The sequence below is a fragment of the Parasteatoda tepidariorum genome, chromosome 9 (assembly GCF_982258835.1).
Source record: "Parasteatoda tepidariorum strain Cologne lab strain chromosome 9, Ptep-v5.0, whole genome shotgun sequence".
In the NCBI taxonomy this organism is placed as follows: domain Eukaryota; kingdom Metazoa; phylum Arthropoda; class Arachnida; order Araneae; family Theridiidae; genus Parasteatoda; species Parasteatoda tepidariorum.
In genome coordinates, this window is record NC_141763.1 from 46,854,307 (window position 1) to 46,874,972 (window position 20,666).

The window sequence follows — 20,666 nt, forward strand, 5'->3', positions numbered from 1 at the left end:
AAATAATTTAGTAAAGGAAATTTTAGTAAATAATTCTAACCACGGATTTGCCCGAAATGGATTTGCACATGGAAAAACTGTATAGATTAACAAAGGAAATAATTTAGTAAAGGAAATTTTAGTAAATAATTCTAATCACGGATTTGCCCGAAATGGATTTGCACATGGAAAAACTGTATAGATTAACAAAGGAAATAATTTAGTAAAGGAAATTTTAGTAAATAATTCTAACCACGGATTTGCCCGAAATGGATTTGCGCATGGAAAAATTATACAAATTAACAAAGAAATTATTTAGTAAACAATTTTGGCAATGGATTTGCACATGGGAAAATTATAAAAATTAACAACCAAAAAAAATGTTTATTAAATATATCCACAAAAATATACGATTAATTCAGTGATTTTATATAAAATTTTATTATTTTAGTTCGGTATTCATTGTTTTTTATCAAATTTTGAAATAGTTTATCGATTTGCTTTTTGGATAAATAAATATTACTACATATTCTTTTAATTCTGTTCATTTCATTAAAAGTGGTATTTAAATAGATACTCCTAGAAACATTAGAATTCCAAGTAACTAGTTTATTAATATTAAAATTAAAATCATTTCTTTTATCGTATAAATCAACAAAGCAGATATTTTCAACTTTCATAATACCCAAATCCAAAAAATTGAAATTAATATTATCATCATGATTACGAAGTAAGATTAATTCCTCAGGGAAAATATATTACTAAATAAAATAGTAAAGTCTTGGAAGTTAAAGATAATTAAGTCATCAATATATCTAAAAACAAATTTAATACTATGAGTAAAAATTTCAGGTAAATCCATTGCCAAAATTGTTTACTAAATAATTTCTTTGTTAATTTGTATAATTTTTCCATGTGCAAATCCATTTCGGGCAAATCCGTGGTTAGAATTATTTACTAAAATTTCCTTTACTAAATTATTTCCTTTGTTAATCTATACAGTTTTTCCATGTGCAAATCCATTTCGGGCAAATCCGTGGTTAGAATTATTTACTAAAATTTCCTTTACTAAATTATTTCCTTTGTTAATCTATACAGTTTTTCCATGTGAAAATCCATTTCGGGCAAATCCGTGTTAAAATTATCTATTAAAAAAAATTTTTCTTTGATAATTTAAATAATTTTTCTATGTGCTAATCCATATTGTGCAAATCCGCGACTATAATTATTTGCAAAACAGGCAATTTATGTTTCTCTTTTCTTTTTTATATTTTTTCTTAAATAAACATCTATCTTTTAAAACTATTTATGATCAATTTTTAAAATTATCCAGTATAATATTACCTTGCGCACATCCATTTCGGGCCCATCCTTGGTATTTAACAAATCAAAGCTCAAAATAACAAATCACTTCAGCAGTGCAGTAAGAACGACACTTTAAAACCCTCTTGTTACACTCAATTTGCGCTTTTGTTTTCATCTTTTGTTTTCATTTTTTGTAATCTGGCAATCTTTCTGCGAAAACATTTTTAAATCATTCTTGAAATATTTTCTGTCCTTGTAAGTTGATCTGATTTTGCTACTCGCTTTATAGTCCCTTTTATATGTTTTTTTTTATTTTATTTTCTGTTTTTACATGCTATTTTTACTTTTTGTGATATTTTTTATTTGTTGTTATTTTTATAAAAAAAAATTTTGAGTGCTCCTCACACTATTGTATTAATATATTTTGCTTTGGCTTTATTGATACAATATCAGAAAGCACTCTGTTTTGCGGATATAATCGTGTGGGCTGAAGAAAAGATTATATCTTTTTTTTTCCCGGTTTTATTTTTCCGGTTTTTAAATAAAATTTCCTTTTTTTTTTATTATATATATTATTTAAACTGTTGTTTGATATTTTTTACTTATTATTCCCCCCCCCTTTTTTTCATATGTCTATAATTTTTCTTTGTTTTATTCTTCATTTTGAACTTATCTAATGAGTTCTGTTTACTTGCAGCTTAAGCGCAATAAATGAAACTTATTGTTTTTCTTAACTTTCTTCGTGTTTTCTTGTATTTACTTATTTATATATATATATATATATATATATATATATATATATATATATATATATATATTATTAAATCCAAGGATGCTTAAATAATTTTGATAATATGTTCAAATTAACATAAAAAAACCATGTACTATAAGCCATGTACTAAAAAGTAAATTAAGTAGGTCAAAGGTTCAAATTTGTTTAACAAAAATGACAAATTTATTTTGCTATTAGTGAAGCCATTGTTGCTTTATTAATTTTGGTAATAGGCACTAGTTGAAATAAAAAGTAAACTGTAAACTGAAAAGCAAAGTTAATGAATAAATAGTACTCATTTGCTCTGGAGGCGCATAAAAAAATTACCATGCTATTATTGATACAAATGATGCATAATTAGTGCCAAAAATGCTAGTATTGGTAAAGTTAGAATACTTGTCACCGATTAAAAATTATTTTTAAGCAATTTTTGCACCTAAAACTGAAGTAATACTGTGCAGATTTAAAATAGATAATGTGGAAAAAGGTTTTTCTTACTGTCATTTGAAAGAGATTAAGTATTAGCGAAAATTTTTAATTGTGGTAAATTTTAATTATCATGAGTTGGACTTGAGCAATAATGCCGTTACAAAAAATACTGATTGCAGTTAATCGCTATTTTGATGTGATGAATTACTAAAAGATTGATTTGCTTTATCTGATCTAATAACGTAAAGCCACCGGCAAGGACAAAAAAATTAATAAATAACAAAAAACGGAATTGTATTAGCTTTATTAATTGCATTGAAATATGTCCTTCATTGACCTGATTCCATACTGTTTTCAGTACTGATTTATTGATAGTTTAGTACTTTTCACAAAGAAAGGGTATTCAGTTAGTAAATATTGAAATTAATCTTTAAATCATATCGAACTACTTTCAACTAGGCATGAATTCTGAAAAGCTCTCTTTCGTTAATTTATACATAAAAGTCTTATATGCAGTCTGTCATGTATACTAAATATGGCATAGCACAAAATTATTTAAGAATATTCATATCCGCGCAAAGGAATCGGTAGTTGAAGTAATCAACTCCGATACTGGGCGTCTTGAGAGATCGACATAATGAAATACTTTCTCCGAATCTCAGAAAGTATTGATCTTTTTACTAAGTAATGGCAATTTCAAGTTAAACATTTCTTCTGTTTTATGTACGACTAGCCGCCTAAGGCGGCCAGCTGTCCGCCAAGCTGAAGGTTTTCACAAAAAAAAGTTTTTCAAAACATAGCAGGAAATCTGAAGATTAGTGGACAATTAAAGTGTTCCTGTCCAGCAATTTTGTCTTCATATCCAGTACTGCTGCAGATGTGTTATAGCTCTTGAGGATGTTTGAAATTATATAGCTACAACGCTTAAGAAAAAAAAACTAAAATGCTAAATACATGAAAAGAACACGAAAACGAATAAATTTTTTATGGTATCAATTTCTATTTCTATATAATTTTTTATGGTATCAAATTCTATTTCTATATCTGTTACGTCAAGCACTCAGGTATTATAATTTGATCTAGTTGTGCTTGTATAATTTTGATCTAGTTGCGCTTTCTACGTCATTTTGTTAGCATCGTTTGGTTTGTTATTTAACATCGTTTGGTTTGTTATTTCTAAGTTAACTTTAAAAAAATTGGCTGGTATCAGCATTTTTATTCTTTAAGTTGTTTATTTTTTCTTTTGGAATTCGTTCCTTTTTAGCGAAATGTTTTTCAGCCTAATCGAATTCTTTGCCGACTGTTCTCTGTATATATAAAGAAAATAAAGTGAAAAGTGTGAAAAGAATTTTTAGTTGTACAAAGTACTACAATATCGCTATAAAAATTATCGTCTTCGTTTAAGAAAAAAAATAGAGCGTGGAAAGAAGAAGAAAAACTTATTATAACAATTATGAACAGCGACAAATATATCAAAGCGAAGCGTTCTATTTACGTATCGAATATGTTGCCACATTTTTAATACAAAAGTTAAACTTTTCTCCACTTTAATAAATGTAAACTAATGCGAACTTTACAATTAAATTATTAATTCCTTCGTATATTATTGGTTTAAGTTGTCGAAAATTAATATTTCAATTGTGAGGTTCGCATTAGCATACATTTATAAGAGTGGGGAAAAGTATATGCATTTTTTAATAGTTTTTTGAATATGGCTCTTTGAAGACGAAAAAGCAGACGAAAAGCATAGACTTACAAAATGACTGATAACTAAATAACTAATCAAAATTTTTGAAAAAGAAAAAAATTACTTCTTCATTATGTCAAAACACAATTATGGGCCGAGTTTCGTGCCCGGGCGAGGCTTCTGGGGCGATATATTGTGATTACAGACACACACACACAGCCGCGTTTATTATTATGTATAGATGTATAGATTAGAGTTGAAAGTTTTTATAAAAAAAGTAACAATTTATATTATAACTTAAGAGATGAAGAAAGATATTTTAAAAGTAAATTGTTAGAAAATATCGAAATTTGGCAAAGTTATAAAATGAAAAGACCCAGATATTTACATCCCTTACGCGCTCCAGTATGTATGTTATCATAATACACGTAGGAAAAATTCTGGTTAAAATTATCGAGCTGCATAAAAATGGCATTCTGGAGAGAAAAAAATAATAATTTTAGTTAATAAAATCAAAACATGCGGTATTTAAACTATTCACTTGATAATTTTTTCGGTTTTTGGGGTTGTAGATTCCCGCAAATTCTTTTTGAAGTTATATTTCTTATTACCACATATTTAACAAAAAGTAAAAAAATACTTATCTGAAAATAAATTTAATCGAATAAACAGCTTTAATGCTAATATTTATTTTAAATAAAAAATACGAGTTTTTAGTTTCTATCAACCTTGCCATCAACTGTGAAAATTGGTTTTTTATAATGATGCTAAATGCCAGTGTGTGTTTTGTCTATGATTCCATAAAACTTTAAATTTTAAAAACAATTAAATGCCAAAATGGGAATGCTTTGATTGCAACGATTGATGTTAATTTTTTAGAAGTAGTCCGTTTGAAAAGTTGAAAGTAAACAAGTAAAAGATATGGGCCAGATTAAAATATGAAAAAAAGGTTATCTTGATTCAGTTACTCCTTTAAGCAATTCCATTTCAATATGTTAAATAAATTTTTGAAAAATCAAATATCTAATCAAAATGCATAATTCTAAATTATAATATTAGTAAGGGATATAATAAAATAATTGTTAAATAAAAAAAATAACTTATTTAAATGTTAAACATATAATAACAAATAAAATATAATAATGTAAAATTGCATGGTAAATTCAACAAATAAATCACTTTTGTACACACTAGTCTAAATAAGCTGAAAATTGAAAATTTGAAGGCAATAAGAAAAAAAAATTTACGTATCTAAGAATAAAAAAAATTATAAGATTAATCATCCAAACTAATAGATGTGAGGCTTATAATAAGCTGGAAGTAACAGAAAGGACAGTAATTTTTATGTTTAAACAGGATTTTGTAATCAACTAATATAGATTAAGCGTTGTCATGATAAGCTCAAGTAAATAAAAAACGTACACTATGCTTTTTAAACTAACAAAATTGTTCGCATTAATTATACTACTTACAACCATAACTTGCACATAATTCCATTAAAAAAATAATCATTTGTTTGAATTTGAAAACATTTTATTATTTTTGTCTAAACTCCACAATAGTGTTCCAAGAACTTCTTTTTAAGCTTTTACGAAAACATACGCCTCATTGAACTTTCTGTAATTTAGTATACTGCTGAGATATTTCTTTTTATACTAAAAAAATAATACTTGTCATCACCGGTGCTAAAATGTTATTTATATTTGAGATAAGTTTGTTTTGTTATGAAGAAATTATAACACTTTAAAAAGTGAGATTACGTATGTAAAGAAAATTGTACAGTAATAAGTATGAAAAAAATGAATAATTAGTTTGGAAATTGTCATTTATCTTTATAATCCTCACAAATGCAGCTGGATAGTTGAAAAGGTCAAATATTTCTTGTAAATTTTGAGTTTTTTTTTATTTAATTATAATTTTTTTTTTAAATAGCGCAGAGATGTCCATTAAAGAACGATATATTTGAAATTTTCTGCTCTTCTTTATATTATTTTTTTAACTTAAACCTTCTTTTTGTTGATGTCAAAATTGAATACAAATTATATTCTTTGATCTTTGCTGTAATTTAGCTAATTTTTCAGTTCATTTCACCACAAAAACAAAAATGCTTCAGGTTGTTATAATTAAACAGCAACTTCAAAAGAAAAAAAACTGAAAAAAATGGAAGTAATTGTTTTTGAAAAATTCTACAGTTGGTTTTCCGGAAAAAAGAATATTAAAAAAAGAAACAAAAATCATATTTTAAGAAAATAATCAATAATTTATTTAGCATATTTATAATGAAATCAGTTATCACAGAAAGAATAAATTGACTGAATGAAAATATTAGAAATTTTTAATCATTTACTGTGATTGATACTTTTCTGAAAGCAGCATTGCTTGGAAAATACGAAGAGATATTTTTCTATTCATGCACGAAGAAAATAAAATGGAAAAATTACCGTGCAATAAGCTAATGATAATCCTGATTTAAATAAAATAAAAACATAATTCTGCTTAATAAAATCGAAATATACGAATTTTAAGTCATTCATTTAGTAGTTTTTTTCATTCATATGGCAACGAGTTACTGAAAATTTTGATTTTCAAAATTACAGATCTTATTTCCACGCATTTAGTAAGAAATTCAGAACAGTAAATTAATTTTAACAGAATAAATGGTTTTTTATGTCATGCTCTAAGGTATGTTAATAAAATTAAGAAATTTTATCACATATTATTGAACCATATTTTATTGTTAATTTTAAGAAAAACATTAACAGAGCTTTGGTAAAAATTACTAGGCTTTTTGGTGTTCCCATAAACCCAGAAACTTGATAATTTTATTTTCTCCTTGCATTAATAACATCAGAAATATACTGTTTCATTGGTTTATCATTGGTTAATCATTGGCTTACTTAAAATTATTTAAATTTTGCAAAATATTAAAAAAAAAACTTAGTTTAATAAAGAGGGATGATAACATTGAATTTTCTTAAAGCAAATTAATTAGTTTCTTCAAAATAATTTTCTAAGCATTTGAGAATCTATTTATCTATATGAATAGCAAATGCCTTAAACTCTATCCTATTTATTATAAATTAAATGATTCGTAAAATCTTTGTAAATTTCTTATCGCACAAGAATGTACTGAAAAATGTAAGAAAAACTTTACAATTTAATGAAATGCATTATCTTTTTTCATATGATTGCTGAATTTAAAATTCTTATTTTACCAGCAGAAATGTACTCATTAGAGCTATTCCTGCAGGAAATAAATATTTACAAAACTCCTCGAGACATTAAAAAATAAATAATTTTTTTAAGAAATTAGTTCAAAAAGAAAATGCCATGCTTTCGTAACATTAAATGAAAGTTAGAAATAAATATGACTGATACTATAAAAAATAGTAATAGTTTGATTGTACTAGTTTATTCCAGAAACATTTAAATATATTTATTACTTGACGTTCTTTGGCTTCACATTGTATTCCCCAGGAACTTTTCTTTCTAGAATCTTGATAGATTATTATATGAAGAATATTCAAATAAATATGTGAAACATATTCGTTTTAAAGAAAAAATCCTTCGGAGCAAATATTTTATGTTTTTACTATGCAATTGAGAATTTCTCATTCTTTCCTCCTTTAATTATGAAACAAGTGGGGAAAAAAGTAGAAAAAATATCCACACTCCCAGTGGTTCTTCATATCTTTTAAAATGCAGAATATTTTTCTTTCCCTTTTTTTGGACCAACGTTGCTCGCACAGTAAAGACGGATAGTACAAAGAGACTGAAAGAACATCCATGGCTTGCCCGGGATTAGAACCCAGAACCTTTCTGATAAAAGGCCAGTTCTCTCACCACTACACAGTTCAGTCGGCATATTCCAACAGTTTATTTTCATAAATTTTACTTTCAACTATTTAAGTTTGATTACTGAATCTATAACACATTATTTTTATTATTGCTTGGCTACAATGCTAGGTCATTATGCATTCAGTATTTTGCTGTTGTTATTTTTATTCTTCTCTTTTTTGTCCATTTCTTTAGATAATACATTTTAAGGAAAGTTCTAGGGGAACGTCAAGTGAATTTATTTGGTTTTCTTTTTAATTTCACAACAGTATTAGTATTTAATTAATTATTTTGCAAAAAAATATTTTCTTTTTTTTACAAAATTAAATCTTAAGAGTGTAAGTAATTTGAAAAATAATAATCTTCTACTTCGTACTTGTAAGTTTTTTTACGTTTTACTCGGTAATATTCGGAAATAGCACTTTTTACTTAACTATTACTTTAATTAACTATTCGCACTTTAATCTAATCATTTGTTAATTAGTTTACCTTAAAATAACATTTAAATATAATTAAACTCTTACAACTTATTTTAACAATTACTTCTTATAGATTTCAATATTTTAGGCATGAAAATTTTACGTTGTTTAGTTTAATAAATTCAAACCTATTGCAAGAAAAAAAATCAAAAAAAATTTTTTTTTAAATAAGTGGATACGGATTTATTAAGAAACTTGAAATATGAAACTCTTAAAAGTATTTTGTTTCTGACTCAAAAAGTATTAAATAATAATTACATTGTACAAAAATTTCGAACATATACGTTTTAATAAGTAGGATTTAATTTCGTTCCCCGTAATTACATAAAATGATTTCATGTATGGAACCTGTAATAAAATGTAGCATTTATTTTCGAAACGTTTTTCATTTTTTCCATATTATAATAAATTTAATTCAATTTAACCGCTTAAAAAATTGATAATAAATAAATATCTATTCTTATGAATTAATTAAAATTAAATTATAAATTAAATTCTTCCATCGTCACTTTTATCTTTCAAAATTCGCTCATAATCCGGAAAAAAATCGGTTTAAAGCAAATTATATAATTCTAGTAATATGGAATTGTGCATTAGCATAACAAGGAATACAGTTTGTAAAAACAAAAATAAATATTTACATAGCACTTTAAGTAAGTTACATAATGTAAATAAATTTTCAGTTCTCGTTGACACAAAACTTGCAGCATAAGCATTTGAATTTCTCTACCTTTCTGTCATTAAAGTATTTTCAGAGCTTCTGAGTTGTTTTTATATATGTACTTACAAAATTTATTAAAAATATAATATTTATTTATATTTCATGTTGGCCGTCATGAGTTAAAAATGCACCGAAGTTATAATACCGGGTCAATAAAATTTGCAGATCATTTTTTATTTTCTTTATATTTTCGAAGATATTGCACATAATATAAGGAGTGATGCACACAATTAAAAAAACACAGTAAAAATTCGTTATAAGTCCGTAAATTACAATAGCAAAAACATTTATCGTTCTAACTAACTTTTTATGATAAACGAGTTATTTATTCTAAAAAAGGATAGAATAAAAGCAATAAAAAACAAAATAAAGTACAATAGTTTTTGCCGCTATTGATTACACTGAATGTTGATTTCAGTTGTAAGCTAGCAAGTAGTTAAGAATGGAAATGGTATGAGAGATATGTGGTCAAAGGCGTATTCTTTTGAATAGCGTATTCCATCCAAATGCGCATTCCTTACAATAGGTTTCCAAAGATTACAAAAGTTTTCGTTTGGAAAGAGAAGATAACTTGGCTAATGATCGCCCATCCGTTTGTTCTATAAATGCTTATATTGTATTTTTCACAATATTGTAGGCATAAAATAAAGTAAAATCATTTCTGTTTTTCCCTTTTCTGTATTAATTTCAGAAATAACTAATAATATCGTCCTATTAATTCATTTTTGTTAAATATTCTTAAATTTAACGGATAAAAATGTTTTTTTATGAAAAGAAAATAGCGGAGATCTAGTAATTTTTAACACCTTATAAACATAAAAGTTTGTATCTTTAATATAAGCATTTTGACAGTGACTTAGAAACTTGAAATAACATCGCAGTTCTCGTAACATGCCGTACTTCTTATATCTAGCTTTTACTACATATGTCTTATATCTAGCTTTTACTACATATCCTTTTTTTTTCAGATGCAAATGCACGATGTCTGACCCCTTTGTAACACGACAACTCTACAATAAGTTGCAATAAGCGTTCAACAAACTGTGTAGTTCCTGATCCTGTACAGCAAATGTTTTGTTCGGTAGCTTGGCATCAGTGTTTCAGAAACAAAGTCTTTGACATGCCGGTTACTGTGACTTATTCTTAATCACATGATCGCTAAAATATCCAGCCCTCACACTATGTGAATTCCTCTTAAATTATTAAGCAAAAGACACTCATCATAAAATACACCGATTCCTAAGACACTCCCAAAGGTTAAATAACACGCTCGTGCAGCATTAAGTAATACTGACATTTTGAAAAGACAAAAAGTGTGGAGTGAACTTGATTACAGATAAGATATTTGTCTTACTTAAGAGTCATTCAGCAAAAATTCAAAGCTAGAAAAAAGAACTTCCCGTGAGAAATTAATTTCGTTTATTGTAGTATTTGAAATAATTTTGAAAAAAATGTGAATTCCTGTCATTTATTTGCATAAACCCTATATATTTATATTTGAGCCGTGATAGCTCATGGATAGAGCGTTCGCCTTCCAATGAGGTCACCCGAGTTCGAATCACTTCTATGGCTGGTCGATACGAATCCGTATCCAGCTTGCACCGACCACAGTGCTGACGTGAAATATTTTCATTGGTAGACGGATCATGGGTTAGAGTCCTCTTGCCATCATGCTAACTGTGGGAGGTTCTCGTGGTCTTCCTTTCTCGTGTAACGCAAATGTGGGTTAGCTCCATCAAAAAGTCCTGCACGAAGGCAAATTTTTCCCAATACTTGATCCAGGAGTTCCCTTGTCTTCTGGATTGGTCTCAAAATTGCAAAGCTACGGAGTTGAACATTAGTAGTCGTAAACCTATAAAATTGGGCGGCTGCTTAACGACGGCTATAAAATATAAAATTAAAAACCCTTTATATTTAAACGTGCTTTAAAATGTAATGCTAAAAGGTTTAACTAATATGACTTACTTTTTTTTGCTATTTTAGGGTATTGACAAGACGAAAATTTAAGAAGAACTACAGTGAAAGTATTACGGCAAAAAGATATTCGAGGAACGAAAAGGATCGATTAAATTAAAGACAAGACTCATTCATGTGATTCACACTGAACAAATCAAATTCTATTTATTCTGGTTCCTGATCCTTACGAAAATAATGATTCTGCATAAAAATTCACATATTGTACATCTTGTTATGTATAAGGCATGTCTGTAAATACTCATTTCCCGCTGTTTAAACAACTATTTGTAAACTATATTTAATGTGTATTCAGAATTTAGAATGCATTTTTGTGTTTGGTAACAGGAAAAGATTTTATGAAATAAAATGTGATAGATATTTAAAGATTAATTATGAACTCTTCAAACTGGGGCTCAAATGTCGCCATCTTACACACCATCTTCAATTTCACAGAACCATTTCATCCGTTCGAACTTATACCGGAAGTATCAACTTTCGAATTTATAACCGAAGGTATTATGGTAACTACCATAGGAATGCTTGGAGTAATAGCCAATATAGTGTCATTGGTAATCTTATCTCGACCACAAATGCGGTCGTCAATCAATTGTGGCTTACAAGGTTTAGCCATCTTTGACACCATAGTTCTGCTCTGTGCTGTACTTATGCTGGGTTTGAACAAACTTGGGTGCAGACTTCAGCTACTAAGCTCTTACGCCTTGTATGTGTCACCTTTCATAATTCCAATCGCTTATCCTGTTGGCTTGATTGCCCAAACAGGATCCGTCTGGACAACAGTCGCTGTGACAGTCGAGCGGTACATTGCTGTATGTCACCCCTTGAAGGCAAAGTCCTTGTGTACCTACAGAAGAGCTAGATTCTTCAACCTCTTTATCACTATCATGGCCATCGTGTACAACATACCACGCTTCTGGGAAGTTGAACATTCTGAGTTCTTTGCACCTGAATTGAATCACACTGTCTACAAGATAGTAGCTTCTCAGTTGAGAGTGAACAAGTTGTACTACGAAGTCTATCACATATGGTTGTATCTCTTGGTTATGTACTTCATACCATTCTTGATTTTAACTGTTTTTAACATATATATTTGGCACACAGTAAGACGAGCTAATAGGGAGAGGCAAACTCTCAGTCGCAAACAAGAAGGCGAGTTTAGTCTTGCCATGATGCTTCTTTGTGTTGTAGTTGTGTTTTTAACTTGTAACATACTTGCACTTGTAATTAACATTATCGAATACTTCGATATATTTTTACCTCCACTGGTTAGAGTCTCTAACCTGTTGGTTACGGTAAATTCATCTGTGAATTTCGTTATTTATTGTATATTTGGTCGGAAATTCAAAAGAACATTTTTGGTGTTGTTTTGTAAATATCCAATTCAGCGAGCTAGTTTAAATGACAGCTTTCAAGGAAGTACTTGGATACGATTCCGAACCATCAAATCATCTTCTTTGTCTCTTAATTATTCGGTAAATGGAAACGGACATTGCCACATGTAAAATTACATATCTTCATCTATGTATTGTGTATTTGTTTACATTTCAATTGTTTCATTGATGTATTTGGTGTATTGTTCAAATGTTGCGTTTTGTAACACGTGATATGACTGTATAATTCATAAGACTTTCTTGCTTGACTCAAAAACTTTAAATGCGTAATTATTTACCTCTTTTTTACTCATTCATGCCAACGAATATAAAATTAAATGCATTATTTCAGTTGAAACGCTATTACCATGAAAATCATACAACGAAAAATTGAACTTTCAGAATTTATGTACTAAAATAAACCTTTTTCATCAAGATTTTAAAAAAATTCAAATTTTTTAAATGTTTCAAACCAAAAGATAATATTTTTATTGTTTTTGTTCCGTTATTTTCATTTAAATTCACAATAAACAAACACAAGATACAAAATTACGCATTCTACACAACTATAATGGAGTCATTAATTTTAATTCTTGTTCCCATTTTAAATATAGCATAAAAATAAATGTTAATTTTAATCTTAAAACATTAGGGTTTGTTATAGGCCGGTAAAAGTTTTTAAAAAGAGTGTCAGGAAAAGAATTTTTTTTTCTAGAATATTGACATTATCTTGATTGTTTGTTAAATTGAAGAGAAGATAAATTTGTTTTCTAAGTTAATAAAAATAATACAGAAAATAATATACTATGTTTACAAACTAAATGTTAAATGCTTTTAAGTTAGAAATCTTTAGACATTTGCATTGACTTAGTTTTTCAAATAAATTGACTTGGAGAATGACTTTAATCGCACTAAATTAATTGCATTTATACTGTACACATTATTTTCATTTTTACTGTATACATTGCTTATGTTGTTACTACATACAATATACATGCTTGCATTTTTACTAATATATAATCCTTAGATCTTTAATTTTTCAATAGGTTTTTGAATTGCATTCGTTTCGACCATGCTTTCATCGCAAAAAAAAATTTTTAAAAATTGCTATATCTTGATACAATTGATATCTTTTGACACCTTATATTTGTACATCCACATTTTAATTTCAATGTTAATATCAGTTATAAACAGTTATTAGTCAGTTATACACCGAAGAGCCATTACATTATGACCACCCTGCTAATAACATGTAGGACCACCTTTAGCCCTCAAAACTGCTAGCACCGACCGTGGCATTGATTCCTCAAGGTGCTGATAGGTAGTCTGGGGTATCTGGTTCCAAGCGCTCACCAACTGGTCCTGCAATTCCCTCACATTGCGAGAGGGTAGCGTGGCAGCACTAATTTCGTTTTCCAAGTATGACCACAAATGCTCTATTGGATTAAGGTCAGGTGGATTTGGGGGCTAGGACATCGCTTCAAAGTCACTGGAATGTTCCTCGACAATTCGGCCCTTATAACATGATGCATTATCCTGTTGGTAAACACCATCCCCCGCAAGAAAAAACTGTTGCCATGAATGGGGGAACTTGGTCTGCAACTATGTTCAAGTAGCTTACAGACGTCAGGGATTGTTCTATGAGGATTATGGGTCCTAATGTGCCCCATGAAAACATTGTTCCTGAGCGAGAAACCATGAAAATCTGGGCGACCACATTGTTATAGATGGAAGGTGGTCATAATGTAATGGCTCTACGGTGTATATCTCTATGAGAAGCAACCATCACTTTTCTTACACTAGTTATGTAGGTCTTTCCAATTAATTTTCTATTTTAGACAACAAAAAAAGACCGTGTCCTTGGATCCAGAACCATAAACTGAGCACCTGAAATTAAACAAAAAACTACTTCCTTTTTTGATTTTCTGGTTTACTCTCTGGTGCTATTTATAATGCATTTGAATTCTATAAAAGCTTTGGTAATTATTACTTAAATATCTTACCGTTAATTCTATACGTTAATCAACATACTTCTATACGATGATTTGTTAAACCATGTTTTGAGTAATAATTTCTTTGTCTATTGATTTATGCATGCAATATGCACAATATTGACTAATGTAGAGAATAAATTGTATTTATCTTGCACATTCATTCGTGTGAATTAAACATTTCAATGGTATCATCTTGACATTATTTATTCTGAATTAGTGTGTATTCTCAGTGTCAGTGAGTGTGAGTATTGTTAATATCGTTATGTGAACAGTCATTTTACTTGCCTAAGTGTTACTGAGCTTATGAATAATAAAACAAAATCCTTTTTATTATTTTTCAAAAGTTATTTACACTTAATTATGCTTGGAGCAAACAAGTCTGCAATAACTAATTGTACTGAAAGGTAATGATAATTCTGGTATAATAAGAAACATAATTCTAGTTAATAAAATCATAACATTTGGTATTTAAGCCATGCATTTGATAATTTTTCCATTCATGTGGTAACAGTTTACCGGAAGTTTCAGTTTTCTAAATTATAGTTCCGATTTCCAGACATTTAGTAAAAAATACAAAACTGAAAAGTAAATTTAACAAAATAAATGATTTTTGTGCTATGCGGCTCCTCGGTTATGGAATCCTAAATGATAAACCTTCTTTTGGTAAGTCCCTGAGTTCAAAAAAAGTAATATAGCGGCCATTGTGAACGTATTTACCAAACAAATACTTTTTTATTTTGAAACTACTTATGTCTTTAAGAGATTTATCATTATTAATCTACATGTACAACTTAAGAATCTACACGTTTCATGTGAGACAGTTTAATTTGAAGTTCTGGAACTATATTTTATCCAGTTCTGATTTTGTTTTATAAACTGAAAGCGAATTAAATAAGCCGAAACAAGGTTTTCTTTGCGAATTATAAAGAATCTTGATAAACGTTTAAAATAGTAAATAAGGAAGGTAATTTCTTTAGTAACGACTTTAGTTGTTCACTTTGATTTGAAAATAGCAAAAAGAAATTACTGTTACAATTTTTTTATAAATGCATGAGATTTTTATACTTTATTTAATACATTGTTGTCAGAAAATGCTTTGTTTTAAAAAATAGCTATTTTTCTGTTATTAGCATTTTACTTTTAATAATTTTATGAAGCAACGATAATATTAAATTTATTAATGCATTACTGATCGGATCAAAATATGATTGAACGTTTCAAAAACTATTGCTGGTTAAAACAAGTCTTAACTCTCCAAATCCTTTCAACTCTATCATGGAACCCTAGAGTTCCCCAGAACAATATTTGGAAACCTCTACTCTCAGGTATCAGGATAAAATTATCAGATTTTACCACACTTTATAAAGTATTATAAAACCAGATTTTATTGATAATATTACCATAATGATTACCAAAGAGCGTCATAAAAAGTTGCCGAAATTTTTGCAGTTGCAATAAAGCTCTTTTCACGATAAATTTTATCATATCCTGGGAGTTTCGCCCATACTTTTCTCCACAGAGTAGTTTTCTCTGTAAATTCCTCATCATATCAGATATCATTGATACCATGCTGATATCTGATATGATGACTACAGACGCAAAAAAAAACATTTAAAAAAGAAAAGTTTAATATTTATGGCTGCGACTAATATTTACTCTAATTCAAAACAGAATTTTTGGAAAATAAATAATTCCAATAACAGTTTTTGTTTTAATAATAAAAATTACATAAAAGTTTCCTGATTTTAAATAATATCTATGTTATGTTTGCGTATGTTTCAATGAATGTAAATTTGCTAAATTTAAAAAATTAAATAATTTTTAATATTTACAATTACTTTTAAATTTCACTTTGTTTCCTTATATTTTACATTTCTTAAAAGCTTTCTTAATAAGGTGGTTCAGCATCTTATTTAAAAAGCAAATTAGTCATGAAATTGTGGGATGGTGGGACTTATCTCATTAGTTTAGATAAGCTCTAAACCAGGTCTGTGCAAATATTCTATTCATTAAAAACGAGAACATTTTTATGCCATCTGTGCCAGAGTTTATAGAATAGGTTAGTTTTGTACTAAATATCATTAAGAATTAATGAAGTTGAAAAATAATATCGAATTACTAATATTTATATTTCATTGTTTTTTAATTAATAATTCATCGTAAAACATAAGAAAATTAATTATTTTGTTGCATCTGGCACTCTTACTTTAGATAAAAGATTACGTTGTTATTTCCATTATTGCTTTTATTTTTATCTAGGCATCTTTAATTGTCATCGAATATAATTATCATATTTAATATAGCCTATATATTTAATTTCGCATTCTCTTTATACCATCTTCTAAAAGAAATTCTAGTTTTAATTGATCAAAAATATACTCGACTTCATAAATTTAGATTCAGTTTATTTATTTTATTAAAACAAATTATATTTTTAATCAACTGTTAATATAAAAAAGTACTGAATAGTTTATAGTTAAACAATATTAAACTAATGCAAAAAAAAGAAACGAAAGTATGGGCAAAAGCACCAGAATACCGTATTTCTGGCTTTAAGGCTAGAAAGCTCACTATATTTTACCGAAGTTCTTTAGTAGTGATTTTCGTAAAATTAACAACAAAAAATGGTTTAATAATAGGTGATAAAATTTGGTAAAAATGGCAAAATTTATTAATTTTATCATGATCTTGGAACATAGCATTAAGCCTTTTATTCGGTTAAATTTGCTTTTCGGTTTTATACTTTTTATTAAACGTGAGGGAATATGAACTATGATCTTAAAAAGCAGAATTTCCGGTAAACCATTATCATTAAAATGTTATGGGTAAATTACCAAATGAATGGTTTTAATAGCTTTTAAGCAGCTTGTCTGTATAATAAAGCATTGTTATCCAGATTTATGTTTTTTTTACTAGAAATATCATTACCATACAGTACGGTATTTTAATCAAAAAAAATTATCCTTGTAGCTAATTTTATAATTTAAAAATAGTATCGTATCCAATAAAACAACACTAATTACTGATTAATAAGTTGTATTCATTTTTTAACCTTCATGTCAAAAATAGAGATAGGCGTGTTCATATACAGTTAATTGTTGCAGCTTCTCACATTTTAATAAAAATAAAATTTGTTAAGAATGACTTTTCATATTCTGTGAAATTTAAAATAAACCATGACTATTTACTGAAAAAGGAGTAAATCTGTTGAGATAGACTAAATAAAGAGAAATTGAAATAAAATATCTCGAAAATATTACTGAAAGGTAAAAATTCTTTTCAAATATAGCACTTTTATAAAACTGAAGTCTCCTTTGTTTTATTCGAATTACATTTTCCTAGAAATAATCAAATTCGATCTAAGATCTTTACATTCCTTGAGGACCTTACATTGTTATTTGAATTGTATCAAAGAGAAATCTTATATTGTAACTTGCATTGTTTAAAAGAGAGATCTTGAGTGAACAATGAGGTGCTATGACATAAGTGTGCTGTCAAAAGTTTGAAAATGTTAATATCAAAAATCTCTAATAAGTCTTACATATTGACAAAACGTAACGATTTCAGTTCATTTTTTAAATGCTTGCAAATAAACTGTTGAAAACATAACTAATTTACATACATAGAAAAATATTAAATGGCATAATTAGCTTAATTAAAAAAACATGAAATGTTTATATTCAATTTTATTTTCTGTCATGAATTTGTTATATTAAATCATAATTTTTTAATTATTATATTTATTAAAAAGTGTTTCTTATTTAATAATTTTGCTTTTTGATTTAGAATTTTTCTTATTGTATCCAGCTGTTTAAATTCAATATTTCATGCACTCAATGTATTGTTGTATGCACAAAACTATGAGCTTGTGATTAATAAATGTTGGTTGTCATATTTTTGTTTATTTTTGAAAAAGGTTGTTTTCCTTAATATCTGAATATTATCATTCAATATTGACAAAAATTAAAACATTCACTTAAATTTGCATGTTAACTAGCTGAATACCCGTTCTTCGCACGGGGTGAATAAAAAATAAGTAAAAAATCAACAAATCAGTACTAAGAAACACTATGAAATCATACTCATAACTGAAAAGCATGTACTGATACAATTAAAGAGCTTGATCGAAGAGCCAGGCAAGAGAAATTTTTAGGGGAATTAATGAACCACTGCTTTTGCCTTCTTTTAAATGTTAACATAACTAATCACATAAATTTTTAGTATGCTAGCATGCTATTTCAAATTAGGCAATACGGTTTTACTTTTTAAGTAATTTGGTTTTATTTAAAATTAAGAACAATAAAGCTAAGAATTATTCATCCCGCCTTCTACTAAATTGGCAATAAAATTGTTCGGATACAACATTTTTCGCATTCTGAAAGTGTCATTTACCTGCTTCTTTCACTAGCTTTTCAATTAATATAGCTAAAAGAATTTCATTTTTTTATTTCATATTATTTGTTGCCATTTACGATGGCTTTACGTTATTGAAGTAAGTAAAACTTATTTTTTGTTGTTCATCCCATTAGAATTAAGAGAAAATGTATTTAGCATCATTCGGCATGATGCTATTACTCGCAGCTAACCCATAATAGTCAAAATTTACCATTATCTCCGTTTTTACATGAGATCAATTTACCAATTTTTTTATTTAATATAATTTGCTTAAAAATTCGGTATTTCATGTTGATATAAAATAAAATTCTCTTCGAAGTATGATTGTTTAAACATGTTATGTAAGCAGAAAATTAAATTTTAACTTCATATTATTTAATTTTATCATATGAATCCTACATGTATTTTTTTTAATTTAATTTGCTGAACTATATAGTTCTGAATAACTTAAACGTGATAGTGACAAAATATTATATCCACTTATCAATTCCGTTTTAGTGAACACGAAAATACTTTTAACAAATAAAATAACGTTAAAGATGTTTTCGTTAAAGATGCAACTTCATAATAACAATCTGAGATATATTTATATATAAACTTGACTTTTTTACGAATGTGCAAAATTTATTGACTAAAGAATTAAAAAAAAGCGTGAAAAAAGCACAAATAAAAGTACATAGATGCATATACTATAGATTCAGTTCTTTTTGTGCTTTATTCAAGTAGCACAAAATATTCCATATCCCTCGTTGGACAAAATTTATTGTTTTGGTAAGTGTTATTCGATAATTCGTCATTTTGAACTATATATATATATAGTTCGAAATGAAGATAAAACAAATTAAAATTACCGACATATGAAAAAAGGGGGGAGGAAAAGAAAAATAATAATAAAAAATAACAAACAACTAAGGGAAAAAAAGGATGAAATTTTTTTTTAAAAATCCGGAAAATAAAAGATATAATCTTTTCATCAGCCCACACGATTATATTCGCGAAAAAGAGTGCTTTCTGATATTGTATCAATATAGCCAAAGCAAAATATATTAATACAATAGTGTGAGGAGCACTCAAAAAAATTTTTTACAAAAATTACAACAAATAAAATAGAACACAATAAGTAAAAATAACCTTTAAAAACAGAAAATAAAATAAAAGAAAAGAAGAACAGATGTGCATGATGTGCATTTGCATTTTCCATGTGCAAATCCGTTTCGGGCAAATCTGTGGCTAAAATTATCTACTAAATTTTTTTTCTTTGTTATTTTATATACTTTTTCCATGTGCAAATCCATTTCGGGCAAATCCGTTGCTAAAATTATGCGCAAAACAGGCAATTCATGTTTCTCTCTTCTATTTTATATTTTTTTCTTAAATAAATATTTATTTTCTAAAATTATTTATGGTCAACTTCTTTAAATTATCCAGTATAATGTTACCCTGTGCACATGCATTTCGGGTAACCTTGGTATCTAACAAATCGAACGCACTTCAACAATGCAGTAAGAACGGCACTTTAAAACAAAACTCCTCTAGTTACGCTCAATTTGCGCTTTTGTTTTCATATTTTGCAATCTGGCAATCCTGTTACGAAAATAATTTTTAAATCATTCTTGAAAAATTTCCCGTTTATGTAAGTACATTTGAATTCGCTACTCGCTTTATAGATTTTGTTTTATTCTCTTTTTTCTCTTTATTTTATTTTATTTTCTGTTTTTTCTTTT

The 20,666-nt window shown here is 27.6% G+C and overlaps 1 pseudogene across 1 annotated transcript in view; it reads left to right on the top strand.

The window, feature by feature from the left end:
* Nucleotides 1-18,433, top strand: part of LOC107456145 (FMRFamide receptor pseudogene) — a 58,963-nt pseudogene extending 40,530 nt beyond the window's left edge. Inside the window, exon 2 of the transcript XR_015429200.1 lies at nt 11,193-18,433. The product of XR_015429200.1 is annotated as an FMRFamide receptor pseudogene (transcript). The remainder of the gene's footprint in view (nt 1-11,192) is intronic.
* Nucleotides 18,434-20,666: the final 2,233 nt, after the last annotated feature.